A 17,438-nucleotide genomic window follows, 5' to 3' on the forward strand; every position below is an offset into this window, starting at 1 on the left:
GTGATGTCTTGAAAGACAATGTTGACAGCTCTCTGATCACTCCCACCCCTATATCAGGGGGAGTCTAGAGACAGTCTCTGAGTTGCTGGAGAAGGGAGTGAAAGCCAATAGTTATTCAGGCCACCAGAACTATTGTAAGTGCTTCTGAGGAAGGGGTCAAGGGTTACAACAGAAAGTCCAGGCTGTGGAAACAAGAGCAACACTAAACAAATGGGATTGCACTAACAAAAAGCTTTTTTATATAGTGACAAAAATACAAAAGGGCAGCCTACAGTCTGGGAGAAGATAGTTCACACATCTTACAAGAAGTTCACTTCCAAAATACATAAAGAACTAAACTCATACAACTCAGAATGCTTCTAATGTTTTATTAAAACTTCTTTGGTTAGAATTCAGATCCTCTCTAAATGACTAAGCGTTCCTTCTGACCCTCCACCAATGCCCAGGTACCCAGGAGGGCTAAACTGAAGCTCTAGGAATTGAGTACTTCATCCTGGTTTCCCCAAATTCCAGCCTCCTTGGCACCCACTTGGGTAGTGACTTTTATGTTAATGTTTTAAAGGAGGCATCATGATTTCACTAATAAGATTAAAAATTAATCATAACAATGGATGTCTCATATTAGTCAGGAGAATATTGTTTGCAACATCCATCACTCTGCTACTGTCTCCTCTTTTGAAAACTGGGAGAAATAATAGTCCCCATCTCTAGGTTATTGTGAGGATTAAATGAAATGATTTTATAGAAAGTGCTTATAATATGACGTGGCTTACAGTAAGCATACAATATTGTTAACATATTAATTATTAATAATATATTAACACCAATATATTAATATGTTATCTATTTCTCTCTAGCTGATATGGGTTAGGTGATTCACCTCTATTCAAGTCATTGCACATAGATCAAAAATAATTCCTTTATTTTAATGGCTACATAGTATTCCATTTATATAGACACGCTGTTTTGATTTAACCAAGCTCTTATTGTTGGACATGTAAGTTTATATCCGGTCTCGCTATTACGACTGTTATTAAAATGTAAGAAGCTTGTATAGACAGCAGGGGGCACTTGTCCAATTTTTAAGTCTGAAAAATTAAACATAATTTTTGTTTTGTGTTTTTTACTTTATGATATTGCAGTCATTTGCTGGTGCCGAGATTCAGAGTGAGGAAACTCTGGGCTAGCTGAAGATACCGGCCATTTTTAGTTTTAAAGATGGAAAGCAAGAAAATCACATTTCATATAATCATTCAAGAACATTTTAGGATGTACATACCCTGCAGAAAGACAGGGAGGCAAAATCTATGCAGCTTCTTCTGCCTTTCCCCAACCTTCCCCCAAATTTCCTTCTAATTGCAATAAATTAATTTTTAACAAGTTTTACATTTTTTATTGAGGTAGCATTGGTTTATAACATAAGTTTCAGGTGTAAATATTATAACTCAACATCTGTAAACACTGCATCGTGCTCACCACCAAAAGTCTAGCTTCCACCACATACAATTGACCCCACCCGCTCTATCCATTTCACTGGCCGCCCCACAGCTCCCTTTGGTAACCACCAATCTGTTCTCTGTATCCAAGTTTGGTTTGAATAAGTGTTCATTTTTAATCAAAGTAGTACATACATACGTGGTTTTTAAAAAAATCAAATACAAAAAGGCATACATGAAAAGCAGTAATCCCTCTGCCCATCCTCAACTGTCAGCTTCCCAATCCAGAGACAAAAACTTTTCCATGTCTATGTAGTGGTTGCCTCCATTTGCCTTAATAATATGCTTTTATTACTATTTGACTTTACAACATAAGGCACTTTCCGCTGGCCCTCTCCAACCCCTCCCCATATGGTTGCCCCACTATTTGACCTCTTCTGTTGGCTGCTTGTCCACGTTAATAATATAATCCCTAAGCTCGTCTTGTTCCTTCAACCAGAGACTGTATCTGGACTTCCTGCTGTATGAGCATCACACCACTACTCCAGTCCCTCTCCTCTCCTGTCTGCCCACTGTGGACTGTACTTACACCCTGTGGAGTGGGTAGCACGCTTCTGGACTGTAACCATAATTAAGTCTTCCTTGCCTTGCCTAGAGATTTACTCTAAAAATGAAAATCCATAACATCTCCATTGCCGTGATTATTGAAATCACTGTCCACTGAAAAGCCAGTGTGAATGTCGGGACTGGATTTTCTCATCCGTGACTGCAGTCTTGATCCACGTGCCAATCAGTGTGCAAGCGTGTTCCCTTTCCTGGCAACTGTTCAGAGGCAGGCCCCTTGGAGGTAGCTTCCTGTTTGAAGCACGCTTCCCTTGGGTGGCTTGAAATTTTGCTTTTCCCGGTGATTTCGGTTGGCCATTGTTTTTCCTTTGGGGATGAAGCAATGCATGCCTTCCAGATCATGTTTTTAATTTCCTCCTGCTTATAACTCAGTTCATCTACTGCTTGGAAGCCTTTCGTGCAGCTGGAAATCCGTTCATTTCTTCTTCTGATTTGGAAGATGTGCCTTCTACTTGGACCATTCTTGCACAGTTCATCTCTCCCGAAATTGTTAGTAACTTTTCCCTTTTATTTTCCTCAGGGTATCCTGGGCCCATAAGTCATCTCCTAACATTCGCGCTGGTTCTTAAGGGATGCAAGCACTTCGATATTGGAGGGTTTTCGGATTTTTAAGTTATTGTCCACAGATGGAATTAGCGATTGCCTTGGGAGTCAACTCTTCATGCTGCTTTTTCCCGCAAATGAATTCTAGCAGCTCACTTACAGTAAAAGATGAGTCGATGGCACCGCAGGCCGGCGGGGCTGCGCGCGCGAGTCCACCAGGCGGCTCCTCTCCGGGACCGGCGAGCTGGCCGAAGGGAAGTCAGAGGACTCACCGCGTGGCCCCGGTTCCATAAAATGATCCGCTCTACAGATGTACCTGTAGGCGGACGTTGAGGATCACCGACGCCACCAGGTAGACGTAGGGGATTTTGGTACGCAGATGCCAGGCCAGTTGAAAAAGAGGAGCAGCGAGCGCGTGAGCCCTTTGCTGAAGCCCTGGTAGGAGCGGCGCGCGGCGGCGGCGGAGCTGGAGAGCCGCCCCGCCGAGCCCGATAGGGCCGCCGCCGCCGCTGCCAGGGGTCGGATGTCGCCTCCCATCGGTGCCCAGGGCGTCCCAGGGGATGGACGCGGGGGGGGGGGTACGAGGGAACGAGGCTGGCCAAGCAGCCGCAGGGCGAGCGCCTCCTCCCCCAGCAGCGCGGCGATCGCAGGTGCCCGGCGGGACCACGGGGCTAGGCAGCCTCGGGACTGCCGGGGGCGGGGCCCGACGGACCCCGATATCTCCAGGCCCTGGACCCCTAGGGGGTACAGGGCGGGAGGGAGGAGGGCGCTGGGCTTAAGTCTAAGACCTGGCTTCCTCCTTTTCAAATCTTAGCAGTAGTAAAGCGAAACTTACTCAGAAACGTTCAAAAAATTCCCTTCCTAAGCAAGATTTCTAGCACCTTAGAAGCGTGAACCTATTTCCTGTTGCCTCAAATTCCTTTAGGAAGCCTTCCCTCCCCCCAGACAGATATACAAACCCCACGAATTTTCTGAACTTTAAAATGTGCGCATTGTATTATCATCATCATTATTATTATTATTATTATTATTATTATTATTATTCAAGCGACTTCTGTTTTGTCTTAGATCTTTAGTATTCTTGTAATGGGAAGTGATGCAGACACATTTTTAGAAATTCCTAACAACACAAATAACGAGAACAATGGCAAGCATAGTCTCCGCATGGCTTCTCATCCCCCTGCTCATCTCCCTCCGCACCCGCCTCGGCGGACGCCTATTCCCTTCCTGTGTGGACTTCCAGACTTGATTTGTTCGCCTATTGCTCTTCGCATGTCCGTCATATACACCTACCTCACTCTGACGCCTAAATACGCTGGCTAATAATGTACAATAACTTCTCTAGCCAAAAAGTGTTGCTATGGGAGTCTCCCTGGTGGCCCAGGGGTTAAAGACAGTGCTATCAAGCTATTGGCAGCTGCCCTAGCACCGGTTCCGATCCCCAGGCGGCCAGGGAGCTGACCCACACGCTGCAGCAGACCTCTCCTGTCTCGCCCGCTGCTCCCCTCAGCAGTGGATTTCAGTCGATCTGCCTGTTCTGCCCCCCACGCTCTCTGGTGAATCCTCTCACCCCCTTGCACCTCTGGCCTACACCCCAGTTCTTGTATGCATAAAAAAAATCTTAAAAAAAGTGTTGCTATGTATTTTGTACCAATGAATTTACAAGTGGCAGAAGACTGTTTAATACCATCCCAGCTTTAGAGAAACAGCCGCATTAGCTGTACATATGTACTTACTGTTGGAAGTCAAAAAGTTTTACGAATATCTATGACCCATCAAAGACAGACCAGGATTCAATATAACACTGAGTGTTAACAACCAGTGTTTTTTCCTGCCACTATTTTACAATAATTACATTTCATTCTTCTACAAGTTTTCTAAATTTCTATATTTTTCAATATTGTTTTTCTGGTTTCTGGTAAAAAATTACAACGTAAATATATATTAATGTCACAGAGCTGGGTGGGGGACATCCCAGGACCCCCAAACCTGCCAGCTTTAAATAGGTTCTGTCACATGCACCATAAAGACAAACATACCCTAGTGTGTAAGACCTTCAATAAAAAAATCTTTAATACAATTAGTGTGCAATGAAGAGAAATAATTCAGTTAAAATAATTTCCAATTAAACATCCCAAATTACCCATCCCCTCCTGGGTAAATGCCCAGCCAAACAGGGTTGGCCCAAAGCAGGACCACTGAGGCCCAAAAGCTTGCCACAACTCCAAGGCACCTTCTTGTGGGGACCCATAGAAAAGGGTATGAAGAGTCCAGGCAGACAAATCCGGAAGGAAAGTAACAAAATCAAAACCCGAGTCAAGATAAAGGCTGTCATTGTCAGCCTTCCCATGGGCCTCTCACCCAAGTCTTTCAAGGGTCTCCTTCCATATCTCCCAAATTCTTGGTACAAGTCCAAGGCAGAGAAGCAAGCATGTCTTCACTTGTCCCTCTGTCCCATGTGCTTTCTCCAGGTCCTCTTCTAGATGTCTCTCCCTTCCTTCTCCCAGTCTTCTCTAGCTTCTCCTTGCTAGGCTGTACCCTTCCTTGGGTGGGGCAGGGAACCTGGAACCTGCACTTTCCCTGTTACAATAAGAGAAAAGTATAATGTTAGGGTCACAACCCCCAGGAAAAAAGATATTAGCAAATCGGTATATGTTTTACCAATAATTTACATATATTAATAAGTGAGATATATTTACATATATCACACAAATCATAAAACAAAGATGGAATCATATAAACAATTGCTATGTCTTCGTAATTGCTTTTATTATTTATTTATTTATTTAAAAAGATTTATTTATTTATACAAGCACTGGGTACAGTCAGAAGTGTGGGAGGGTGAGAGAATTCACCGGAGCCAGAGCAGGGAGCAGAGCAGGCAGAAGGACCGAAGCACACTGCTGAGGGGAGCAGCGGGCGGCAGGAGAGGTCTGCGCGCCATGTGGGACCCTCCTCCGGTGGCCGGGGATCAGCCGGGGATCAGGCAGGGATCAGCCGGGGATCAGGCAGGGATCAGCCGGGGATCAGTCGGGGATCAGCCGGGGATCAGCCGGGGATCGAACCAGTGCTTCAGAGGTTGCGGGCAGCTTCCGCAACCCAGCGCTCAACTGCTGTGCCACCGGGGAGGCCCGGTAATTGCTTTTAATATAATGGTATGTCTTGCATATGTTTTTATGTTACTATCTGATGGGATTTGTATTATCCCGCTGGTGAATCTTCTTTCCCCCTCACCTCTGGCCTACACCCCAGTTCTTGTATGCATAAATAAATAAATCTTTAAAAAAAATAAATGGAGATTGTTGGTTCACAAAGGAATGAATCCCCTCAAAAGAACTCTGCATAAGGGCCTCCCCGGTGGTGCAGCAGTTGAGCGCTGGGTTGCGAAGCTGCCCACAGCCTCTGCAGCACAGGTTTGATCCCTGAGCCAGGTGAGGGTCCCACATGGCGCACAGACCTCTCCTGCTGCCCGCTGCTCCCCTCAGCAGTGTACTTCATCAGTCTGCCTGTTCTGTTCCCCGCTCTGGCTCTGGTGAATTCTACCCTCCTGTGCTTCTGACTGTACCTAGTGCTTGTATAAATAAATAAGTAAATCTTAAAAAGAAAGAAAGAAAGAAAGAACTCTATATAAGAACAACTCCTACTCTGACAAAATTCAGTTCCTGTCTCAAGACTCAGTCTATGTCTATGAGGGCATCTCTTTTAACAAAACTTTTCCATTCAAATGCAGCTGCAGCAGTTGCTCTCTGCAAACACCCTTATCCCCACCCTCTTGTCTATTCAGGGGCCCCTTATCTCCCTTTCCTAATAAACCTGTCCTTTTGCAATGCAGCCTTGGCCTGTTTGGGTCTGTGCAAATGTCTTTTCCTTAGTAAACACCCCTAAGTGCTGCTGGAAGGAGAACTCTGCCGAAATTGTTCTCAGCTATAACACAAGGACCCACACATTGAATGCCAAAATTACATCTGAACACCAAGGTTCACATCTCATCAGGACCACACCACATACTTCTGTTTCTTTCTCTGTGAAAATAAATATATATAGAAACTATTTAAATGAATTCAGGAGGCTCGAAGAGAGTTTCACACATGTGACATCAGCAAACTGCAACAACCAACATGCCTTGCATCTCCCACAGGAAGTGATGTTGCTTCCCAGTCTCAGCATCTTTACCCAGCAGCCCCTCCCAAAGGCTAAATAAAGATTGGCTGGTTTGGATTAAGGGGCAGTGCGAGTGCGTCTGCATAGGCTGCATTTACCAAACTGTCTTTTTGTTGTTACTCCTGAGTAAATCTATTTTGTTGGTGGAACTTCCAATTGCTTTTTGCTTGAGGTCAACACCTACACTTCACCTGATCTATAACTACCTATTTACCAGCTACCTTGTTTTTTGGCATGCCCCATCTCCCTAGAACATGAGATTGGTGATAATGGAATAATTTGTCTTAGTCTCTGCTGGATTCCCAGTGTTTAGTGCAGTATATGACAAATACTGCATGCTCAATAAATATTTTTTCACATTTGATTGTTACAGAGGTACAATTTAAAACAGTGGTGTAGTATGGTGTTGAAGATTTCCAAAGATATTGTTACAGGGCAGGGAGAGGGGCAGCCCAGACCCTGCAAACCTGCCTGCTTTAAATAGGTTTTGCCATTTGCTGCATTAACACAAAATATATGATACTTTGATGGGAAGGAACTTTAATACAATTAGGAAACTATACAGAAAAGGGAAAAAATATAGTTTTTAAATCAAGCATCCAATGTTACCCATCCCCTCGTGGGTAAAAGTTCACCCAAGCAGGATTGGCCCAGAGTAAGGCCCCAAAGCCTGTCACAAGTCTTAAGCATCTTTCAGTGTGGACCCACAGAAAAGTGGGGACCCATCTTTCTAATGGGGACCCATTAGAAATAACCAGACAAGTCTGGAAGGAAAGGAGCAAAATTAAAATTGAGACAAAAACCGCCATTGTCACTTCCCCACGGGTCTCTCACCCACATCTGTGTCACCCAGTCTACGACCAAAAGGCATGTGTAGATTTTTTATGTGTTTCTCGGCTCCATGTGCCTCCTCCAGGTCTCCTTTTGTCTCTCCATCCTGCTTCCTTCCTTCCTCAGTCTCCTCCCCAGTTTTTTCTCTCCCTGTTTAGCTTCACCCTCCATTTGGGTGGGCAGGGAACCTGGTACCTCCCTCTTTTTTGGGGACCACCCTGTTATAATGTTATAGGACAGGGAGAGGGGCAGCCCAAGCCCCGCAAACCTGCCTATTCTAAATGGGTTCTGCCATCCGCCGCATCAACACAAAACATATGAGACTTTAATGGGAAGGAACTTTAATAAAACTAGGAAACAATACAGGAAAGGCAAAGAGTCTAGTTTCTAAATGAAGCACCCAAAGTTACCCGTCCCCTCGTGGGTAAAAGTCCATCCATATGGGATTGGCCCAGAGCAAAGCCCCAAAGCCTGCCACAAGTCTAAAGCATCTTCCAGTGGGGACCCACAGCAAAGGGTCAGAAATAACCAGGCAAGCCCGGAAGGAAAAGAGCAAAATCAACATCAAGATAAAAACTGCCATGGTCACCTCCCCACGGGTCTCACCCACATCTGTGTCACCCAGTCCACGACCAAAAGACAAGCGCAGTTTCTTCACGTGTCTCTAGGCTCCACGCTCCTCCTCCAGGTCTCCTGGCTCCATCCTGCTTCCTTCCTCAGTCTCCTCTTGCAGCTTCTCCTCTTCCTGCTCAGCTCCACCCTTCCTTGGGTGGGGCAGGGAACCTCCCCCTTTCCTGGAGACCACCCTGTTACAATAATACGACTGTGTTGCAAATGACAGGACCAAAGCATCATTCTCTTACACTTCTAGGGAGAGTGGAATTATGACCTTCTTTCTAGAAAGTAACTCATCTCAAACCTAAAAGTGATACAGCAATGAATAACTTGTCTCGCTGTCCCACAGATAAGCATTCCTATCTTATATTATTTACCCTCTAGGCTTAACAAACTTTGTTTATTATATTCCAAGGGAAAAACATCACTAGGAAGATAATATCTGAATTGTTGACTGGCAGGTGATAGTGAAAGCAAGTTGGTGTCGACCAAAGTCTCCGGATATTTGTGTTGCTGGCGATGGAGGCTAAGAGCAGAAAATTTGGAAAGGAGGCATCACAAGACCAGAAACCGGTTCTCACAGCAGGCCAAAAGCTGGAGGTGGGGGTAGAAGTGATTGACATAGTTGTCATACCAGCTATAGAAATGAAAAACCCATAGGCGCCAACTGCTGCAGCAAGTATCAGATGCTATAGAAAAAGTATGGGGAGGCACAGACCAGAGGTGGGGATATGAGATTGAGGGTCATTTAGAGAATCACTGGTCCTTACAGATCAACCTAGTCACACACAAGAGGTAATTAATTTAACAAAATTAGCAATTCCACAAAGAAATGAGCCCTTCCCAAAGAGAAGAAGACTATATCGGGGCAATTTCTGCATTGGCAAAAGGCAGCAGCTCTTCTGCCCCCCTGTGCCTATGGTGTGTCTCTTCGCCAACCTCTCCCTTTGCAAAATGCAGCCGTGGCTGCCTGTCTGTGACAATGCAGGCCTCTGGGCAAAACTGCTCCTTTTGGGGACAGTTCTTTCTGCCTGCTTATGTCTTCTCTCCCTTTTTATGATAAAACTGTCCTTTTGGATATAACTAAACATCTCTGCTGCATGAGGAAACTTGCCTGGGAAACTTGCTGCGTGTCACCGGAAGGGGATTTCTGATGAAACTTTGCTCAGCAGTAACTCAAGGACCCCACTCTCTGAATCCATCCCCTCTCCAAACTGACATCACAAGGAAGGACTTGCTGACCCTTGCCTGCTCCCCTTCTGCCCCCTTGAACAAGTGTGCTGCCTTCCCTCAATTTGTGGACAAATTTAACTACTTTCCTTCTGCTCAAGCTGTTTCCTTTTATTGGCTAAGGGAACTGAGACCCGCAGGTATTCAGTAACAAAAGGACCGCATTGCTTTTGAGCCAGCAATTTCTCTTTTAGCCATTGTTAACTGAAACCAAGGAGCCTATCAATGGTGTTTTAGGGGAGCCACTACAAAAGATGCCTCTTTAGCATTTTAGTTATTTGGGACTGATATTTTTGAGAGGCTGCAGACACAAGTTCTGAAAACTCAGTAGAAATTGCCTTTTTTCAAGAGATATTTACATTTATAAGGGGAAATCTCCATTTGTAAGAGTGTGCCCTCTGTGTACCAGGAAGAGAAAGATGACCTTAAATCTCTAGAAACTCCTATCATTGGAGAAGTCAGTAACTGAAATCTGCATAACAATTTTACCCTGTTTGCTGTGCTTTTCCTGTAACTGGTTCCCTCACTCATCAACATCTTTTGTGTTTAGCTGGAGAAGTTTTTTTTTTTTTAAGATTTATTTTATTTATTTATGCATACAAGATCTGGGGTGTAGGCCAGAGGTGCAAGTGTGTGTGTGTGAGAGAGAGTTTCACCAGAGACAGAGTGGGGAGCAGAACAGGTAGACTGACTGAAATACACTGCTGAGGGGAGCAGCAAGCGAGACAGGAGAAGTCTGCTGTGCCATGTGGGTCAGATCCCTGGCCAGGGATTGAGCTCATGCTGCAATGGCTGCCTATAGTTTGATAGTGCAGAGACTTAACCCCTTGCACCACCAGGAAGGCCCCTGGAGATGTTATTTAAGGTGGTTTTCCAGGCCACTTGGGGAAGGAACTCAGTTTTCCTTAGTATTGCAACAGGGTGGTCCCCAGGAAAGGGGGAGGTTCCCTGCCCCACCCAAGGGAGGGTGGAGCTGAGCAGCAAGAGAAGAAGCTGCAGGAAGAGACTGAGGAAGGAAGCAGGATGGAGCAAGGAGACCTGGAGGAGGCACATGGAGCCTAGAGACATGTGAAGAAACTGCGCTTGTCTTTTGGGTTGTGGACTGGGTGACACAGATGTGGGTGAGACCGTGGGGAGGTGACAATGGCAGCTTTTATCTGGATGTTGATTTTGCTCTTTTCCTTCCGGGCTTGTCCGGTTGTTTGTGACCCTTTTCTGTGGGTCCCCACTGGAAGATGTTTTAGACTTGTGGCAGGCTTTGGGGCCTTGCTCTGGGCCGACCCCATATGGATGGAGTTTTACCCACGAGGGGACGGGTAACTTTGGGTGCTTCATTTAGAAACTAGACTCTTTGCCTTACCTGTATTGTTTCCTAGTTTTTATTAAAGTTCCTTCCCATTAAAGTGTCATATGTTTTGTGTTGATGCGGCGGATGGCAGAACCCATTTAGAATAGGCAGGTTTGCGGGGTTTGGGCTGCCCCTCTCCTTGTCCTATAACAGTATCACCCATGTATGTATACAGGAGGAATGTGTGTTACTGAACTGATTTTTCTCCTATTGTAACAGGGTGGTCCCCAGGAAAGGGGGAGGTTCCAGGTTCCCTGCCCCACCCAAGGAAGGGTGGAGCTGCGCAGGAAGAGGAGAAAGCAAGAAGAGACTGAGGAAGGAAGCAGGATGGAGCCAGGAGACCTGGAGGAGGTGCATGGAGCCTAGAGACACGTGAAGAAACTGAGCTTGTCTTTTGGTCGTGGACTGGGTGACACAGATGTGGGTGAGACCCGTGGGGAGGTGACCATGGCAGCTTTTATCTTGATGTTGATTTTGCTCTTTTCCTTCCGTGCTTGTCTGGTAGTTTCTGATCCTTTTCTGTGGGTCCCCACTGGAAGATGCTTTAGACTTGTGGCAGGCTTTGGGGCCTTGCTCTGGGCCGATCCCATATGGATGGACTTTTACCCACGAGAGGACGGGTAACTGTGGGTGTTCATTTAGAAACTAGACTCTTTGCCTTACCTGTATTGTTTCTTAGTTTTATTAAAGTTCCTTCCCATTAAAGTCTCCTATGTTTTGTGTTGATGCGGCGGATGGCAGAACCCATTTAGAATAGGCAGGTTTGCAGGGTTTGGGCTGCCCCTCTCTCTGTCCTATAACACTATTAATATCTCTTTTGTTAGGGAGTTGGGGGGGTGACCTCAAACAAGAACCTAGTAGGGTAAAGGGAAACACTTTTTTCTTCCCCTACAATGTGCACAAATATTTAACTACAACGAAGTATACTGTTTTTGGTGGGGGGTTTTTTGGTGATAATCAAACCTTAGAAAATAATGACATAGAAGAATGTGATAACACCCTAGAAGATCTTCCCAAGATTTTGTTACAAATCAGAAACAAGAGAAATGTAGAGAAATAGTGTTATAGGGCAGCCCCGATATTAAAAAAATTTAATTTGCATTTAGGTACAGGGGAAAATAGTGTAAAAAATGTCATAATGCTTTGTTGTTATTTGAGGTGCAGGATATCAGGCAATTTTAACTTTTTTAATTGGTTTCTATTTTCCACACTCTTGTAATAAGAAATAGGCAATTAGAATTTAGTAAATGAGAGCAGCTTCGCCCTCTAGTGGGTCACTTGGTAATTGTCTCCTGTTATTTGGAGGAAGGAATATTGTCATCGGATCAGATTGAAGAGCAGATATCACTATGAAGTGGTTTTTGGAGATGCTGGCTTCGGAGAGTGGGGTCCGTGGGTTAACTCTAGGAAAAGTTTCACCAAGGTTCTTGAAAGGTCCATGCGGGAGGCCGGAATGCAAAAACCCACCAGGTAGCCCACCTGGGGGCAGGAATGTGGAAAACCTGCCTGGAGGATTCAGACAATGAGCCTTCCCCCTCCCTCTATGGCTCTCTTCTCAGACAAAGAAACTCCCTCCGCCCAACAAACTTTTTCCTGCCTTATAAACTTTTCCCGCCGTAGGAGTCCAGTTTCCCACCTGACCTCTCCTCACCCTAGAAAACCCTGCTTCCCCCGACAACGTGCGCGGCTTCACTGACCCCCACCTTGGGTGCGTGAGGTCCGCCCGGGGCGCAATAAACTTTCCCTTCCTTTGAGAAATTTAGCCTGGCTCTCCTCGTCTTTACCGCGCCGAACCTGTCAGTTCTCTTTGTTGTAGAGCAACCCCGATACAAAACGGGGTGCCTGACTGTGGGTCCTCACCCGCGCGCTTAAAAGGACTTGTCAATGCTCTACTTCAGGCACACGTGAAAGGTTCATAAAAGGTTTATTTACAGGGAAGGGGAAATGAGGAAATGGACAGCTCAGGGAGGAAAGTGGGAGACAAAGTTTTAAATGAGTCCTACCCGATCCGCAGATCAGGAATCCCAAATGGCACTCTGAGAGCTGGCCGCGAGCCAGGAGCCGTGAAGCCAGGAGGCGAGCGACAGCGAGCCAGCCCAAGGCCCAAGGCCCACGTGATCGGTTTTTATACCCAACCTGGCTGCCCAACTCCACCCTCAGGTCCCAGCCACCCTCCCTTGGTGGTGATGGGATTTGTCTTTCCCAATGTCTTGATGGCTTTAGTCTGGACTGGGAGTGGGGTCCACAAAGACTGTATGGGATTAGCTCAGGACATCATTTCCCCCTAACATTTTCAGCAGCATTTCCCAGGCGAGTTTCTCCACGAGACAGATACATTAGTTATCCAGAAGGGCAGGTTTATTATGAAAAAGGGAGAGAAGGAAAATAGTTGCATAGACACAAGCAGGCAGAAAGATCTGCCCCCAAAAGGGATAGGTTTGCTAAAAGAGAGGTCTGCATGGTCACAGGTGGGCAGCCTTAGAAGGAGAGTTTTCTCTGTGTTAGGGGGAAATGATGTCCTGAGCTAATCCCATACAGTCTTTGTGGACCCCACTCCCAGTCCAGACTAAAGCCATCAAGACATTGGGAAAGACAAATCCCATCATCACCAAAGGGAGGGTGGCTGGGACCTGAGGGTGGAGTTGGGCAGCCAGGTTGGGTATAAAAACCAAACACGTGGGCCTTGGGGTGGGGTGCTCACTATCGCTGGCCTCCTGGCTTCACAGCTCCTGGCTTGCAGCCAGCTCTCAGAGCGCCATTTGGGATTCCTGATCGGCGGATCGGGTAGGACTCATTTAAAACTTTGTCTCCCGGGCCTCCCCGGTGGCGCAGCGGTTGAGCGCTGGGTTGCGAAGCTGCCCGCGGCCTCTGCGGCGCTGGTTCGATCCCCGGCTGCTCCCCGGCCACCAGAGGAGGGTCCCACATGGCGCGCAGACCTCTCCTGCCGCCCGCTGCTCCCCTCAGCAGTGTGCTTCGGTCCTTCTGCCTGCTCTGCTCCCCGCTCTGGCTCTGGTGAATTCTCTCACCTTCCCGCGCTTCTGACTGTACCCAGTGCATGTATATTTTTTTTATTTTTATTTTTTTTTTTATTTATTTATTTTTTTTTTAAATAGAGGCATGTTTTATTTATTTATTTGTTTGTTTGTTTGTTTTGTTTATACATGCACTGGGTACAGTCAGAAGCGCGGGAGGGTGAGAGAATTCACCAGAGCCAGAGCGGGGAGCAGAGCAGGCAGAAGGACCGAGGTACACTGCTGAGGGGAGCAGCGGGCGGCAGGAGAGGTCTGCGCGCCATGTGGGACCCTCCTCCGGTGGCCAGGGAGCAGCCGGGGATCGAACCCGCGCCGCAGAGGGCGCGGGCAGATTCGCAACCCAGCGCTCAACCGCTGCGCCACCGGGGAGGCCCCCCAGTGCATGTATAAACAAAACAAGCAAACAAACAAATAAATAATAAAACATGCCTATAAAAAAAAAAAAAAAAAACAACTTTGTCTCCCACTTTTCTCCCTGAGCTGTACATTTCCTCATTTCCCTTTCCCTTGTCAATAAACCTTTTATGAACCTTTCGCGTGTGCCTGCAGTAGAGCATTGATAAGTCCTTTTAAGCGCGCGGGTGAGGACCCACAGTCAGGCACCCAGTTTTGTATCGGGGTTGCTCTACAACATCTGCTAAAGTAATCAGAGGGTTGGGGGAAATTTCCTCTGCTCCCTAACAATAATGGAAAAAATCAAGTTGCGTACTTTAAAAATATTGAAAAAAAATCAATTTGCATACTTTAAACATGTAAACATGTGAATTTTAAAAGTTGATGTACCATTGATTACAATACTATATAACTTTCAGGGGTATAGCTTCACATCTTGATAAATTATTATATATACCACACTATACCTGGCACCAAAACTCAAGTACCATTCATCACCATTAAATTGACCCCTCTAGGGGCCTCCCCGGTCACGAAGCGGGTTGAGCGCCACGCTGTGAAGCTGTCTGCAGCCTCTGCAGTGCGGGTTCGATTCCTGGCCAGCCAGGGAGAAGCCCACATGGGCCAGGGAGAAACCCATATGGCACAGCAGAACTCTCCTGCTTGGCCCTCTGATCCCCCTCAACAGTGTCTTTGGTCGGTCTGCCTGTTCTGCTCCCGGCTCTGTCTCTGGTGAATCCTCTCACTTTCCAGCGCCTCTGACCTGTATAAATAAATAAATCTTAAAAAAAAATTAATATAAACAAACAAATAAATAAATAAATAAATTGACCCCTCTACCCAGTTCTCCCACCCTCTTCACCTCTGGTAACCATCATTTTGTTCTCAGAGTATAAGAATTGTGTTGTGCTTTGTTTATTTGATTTGTTTCTTTATATTGCATATATGAGAGAAATCATCCAGTATTTTCTTTCTCCTTCTGACTTACTCTGCTTAGCATAATCATTTCCAGTTCCATCCTTGTTATCACAAATGGCAAGAGTTCATCTTTTTTATAGATAAATAGTATTCCACATCTACTTCATCCATTAATGGGTATTTAGATTGTTTCCATGCCTTGGCTATTGTGAATAGTGCTGCAATGAACATGCATGTATCTTTTTGAATAAGTGTTTTCATATTCTTTGGATAAATACTTAGAAGTAGAATTGCTAGCAACAAGTGTTGGTGAAGATGTGGAAAAAAGGAACCCTCTTACACTGTTGGTGGGAATATAATTAGAGTAACTTCTGCAAAAAATTAAAAATATGTAACTTTCATGTGTCAACAATATCTCTATAAAGCTGTTTTTAAAATATTTGAAGTAGTGCAATATGCTATGGAATTTAAAAAAAAAGAAAGGAAGAGAGAAAGAAAGAAAGCAAGCAAGCAAGCACAAGAGGCTTTATTCATGGGTGAACAGTTGGGAGGTCAGTTCCTGGCAAAGGATAGAGCCTAAATTAGGTGAAGATGGACTGTAGGAGAGCAGTCTGAATCCCAGGTAGGTGAGAAGGGCATCCACAGGAAGGTGGATAGGCGTGGAGTGTCAGCATCCACACTGAGGGGTGGCAAAGCAGCAGTTGGCGATGACCCTATTAACCAGAGAAATAATACAATATTTAAAAATATATATGGCAGATGGTGACTTAAATGTAAGGAACTTCAGTGCTTTCAAAAGTAAGGATTTTTTTGTTGTTTGTATGTTAGCTTTTTAATTAAGGTCATGACAAAATCAGCCCCAAAGAGAAAATTTGCCTTATCTCCACATCCCTGCCAACACTTATTGTTTTGGTCTTTTTTGATGTGGATCATTCATTCTCAGAGGTTTGAGGTGGCATCTCATTGTGGCTTTGGTTTGCATTTGCCTGATGATAAGTGTTGACAAGGATGTGGAGGAAAAAAGGAACCCTTTTATACTAGTACAGCCCCTACAGAAAACAGTATAAAGATATCTCAAAAGATTCTAAATTGATCTTCCATATAACCCAATACATTTTTGTGTATTGGTTTTGTAACCTGCCACTTTGCTGAACTGATTGTTTCAACTAATTTTTAAATTAATTTATTTATTTTTGCAAAAAAAGAACTGGGGTGCAGGCTAGAGGTGCGGGAGGGGGGTGAGAAGATTGACCAGAGACAGAATGGGGAGCAGAAGAGGTGGGTTTACTGAAATATACTGCTCAGGGGAGCAGCAGGTGAGACAGGAGAGGTCTGCTGTGCCATGTGGGTCAGCTCCCTGGCCAGGGATTGAACACAGGCCATAGCTGTGACAGTGCAGAGACTCAACCCCTAGGCCACCAGGGAGACTTGGATTCTGTTTTTTAATCCAACCAGACACTCTGTGTTTTTTAACTAGTGAGTTCAGTCTGTTTACATTTAGTGATTATTGATACACAGTCTGCTAATGTCATTTTGATCTTAATTTTGTGTTTCTATCTAATTTGTTGTCCAGTTCTTTGTGGATAGTCTTCTCTTTAATTTAGATATGATAGCTCCTTTCAACATTTCTTTCTTTTTTTTATTAAACTTGGAATGCAATTTAGTGTTTGTTTTTTTTTTAAGATTTATTTTTATTTATTTATGCAAGCACTGGGTACAGTCAGAAGCGCGGGAGGGTGAGAGAATTCACCAGAGCCAGAGCGGGGAGCAGAGCAGGCAGAAGGACCGAAGTACACTGCTGAGGGGAGCAGCAGGCGGCAGGAGAGGTCTGCGCGCCATGTGGGACCCTCCTCCGGTGGCCGGGGAGCAGCCAGGGATCGAACTGGCGCTGCAGAGTCTGCGGGCAGCTTCACAACCCAGTGCTCAACCACTGCGCCACCAGGGAGGCCTCCTTTCAACATTTCTGGAGGGGATGTGTAGTGTTTGTGAGCTTCTTCTGCTTCTGTTTGAGAAAGCCTTTATTTCTCTCTCATATCTGAAGGAGAGCCTTGCAGGAGAGAGTAATCTTAACTGACAGGGTTTTTTTTTGTATACTGTTTGTTTTTAAAAGATTTATTTTATGCTGGGGTGTAGGCCAGAGGTGCAGGGGGGGAGGTGAGGGGATTCACCAGAGACAGAGTGGGGAGGAGAACGGGCAGATGTACTGAAATACACTGCTATGGGGAGCAGTGGGCAGGTGAGACAGGAGAGGTCTGCTGCACCATGTGGGTCAGCTCCCTGGTGGGGGATGGAACTCTTGTGCAGTGG

This window comes from Talpa occidentalis, unplaced genomic scaffold, assembly GCF_014898055.3.
Source record: "Talpa occidentalis isolate TD23 unplaced genomic scaffold, MPIMG_talOcc4v2.1 talOcc4.15, whole genome shotgun sequence".
NCBI classification, from domain to species: Eukaryota; Metazoa; Chordata; class Mammalia; order Eulipotyphla; family Talpidae; genus Talpa; species Talpa occidentalis.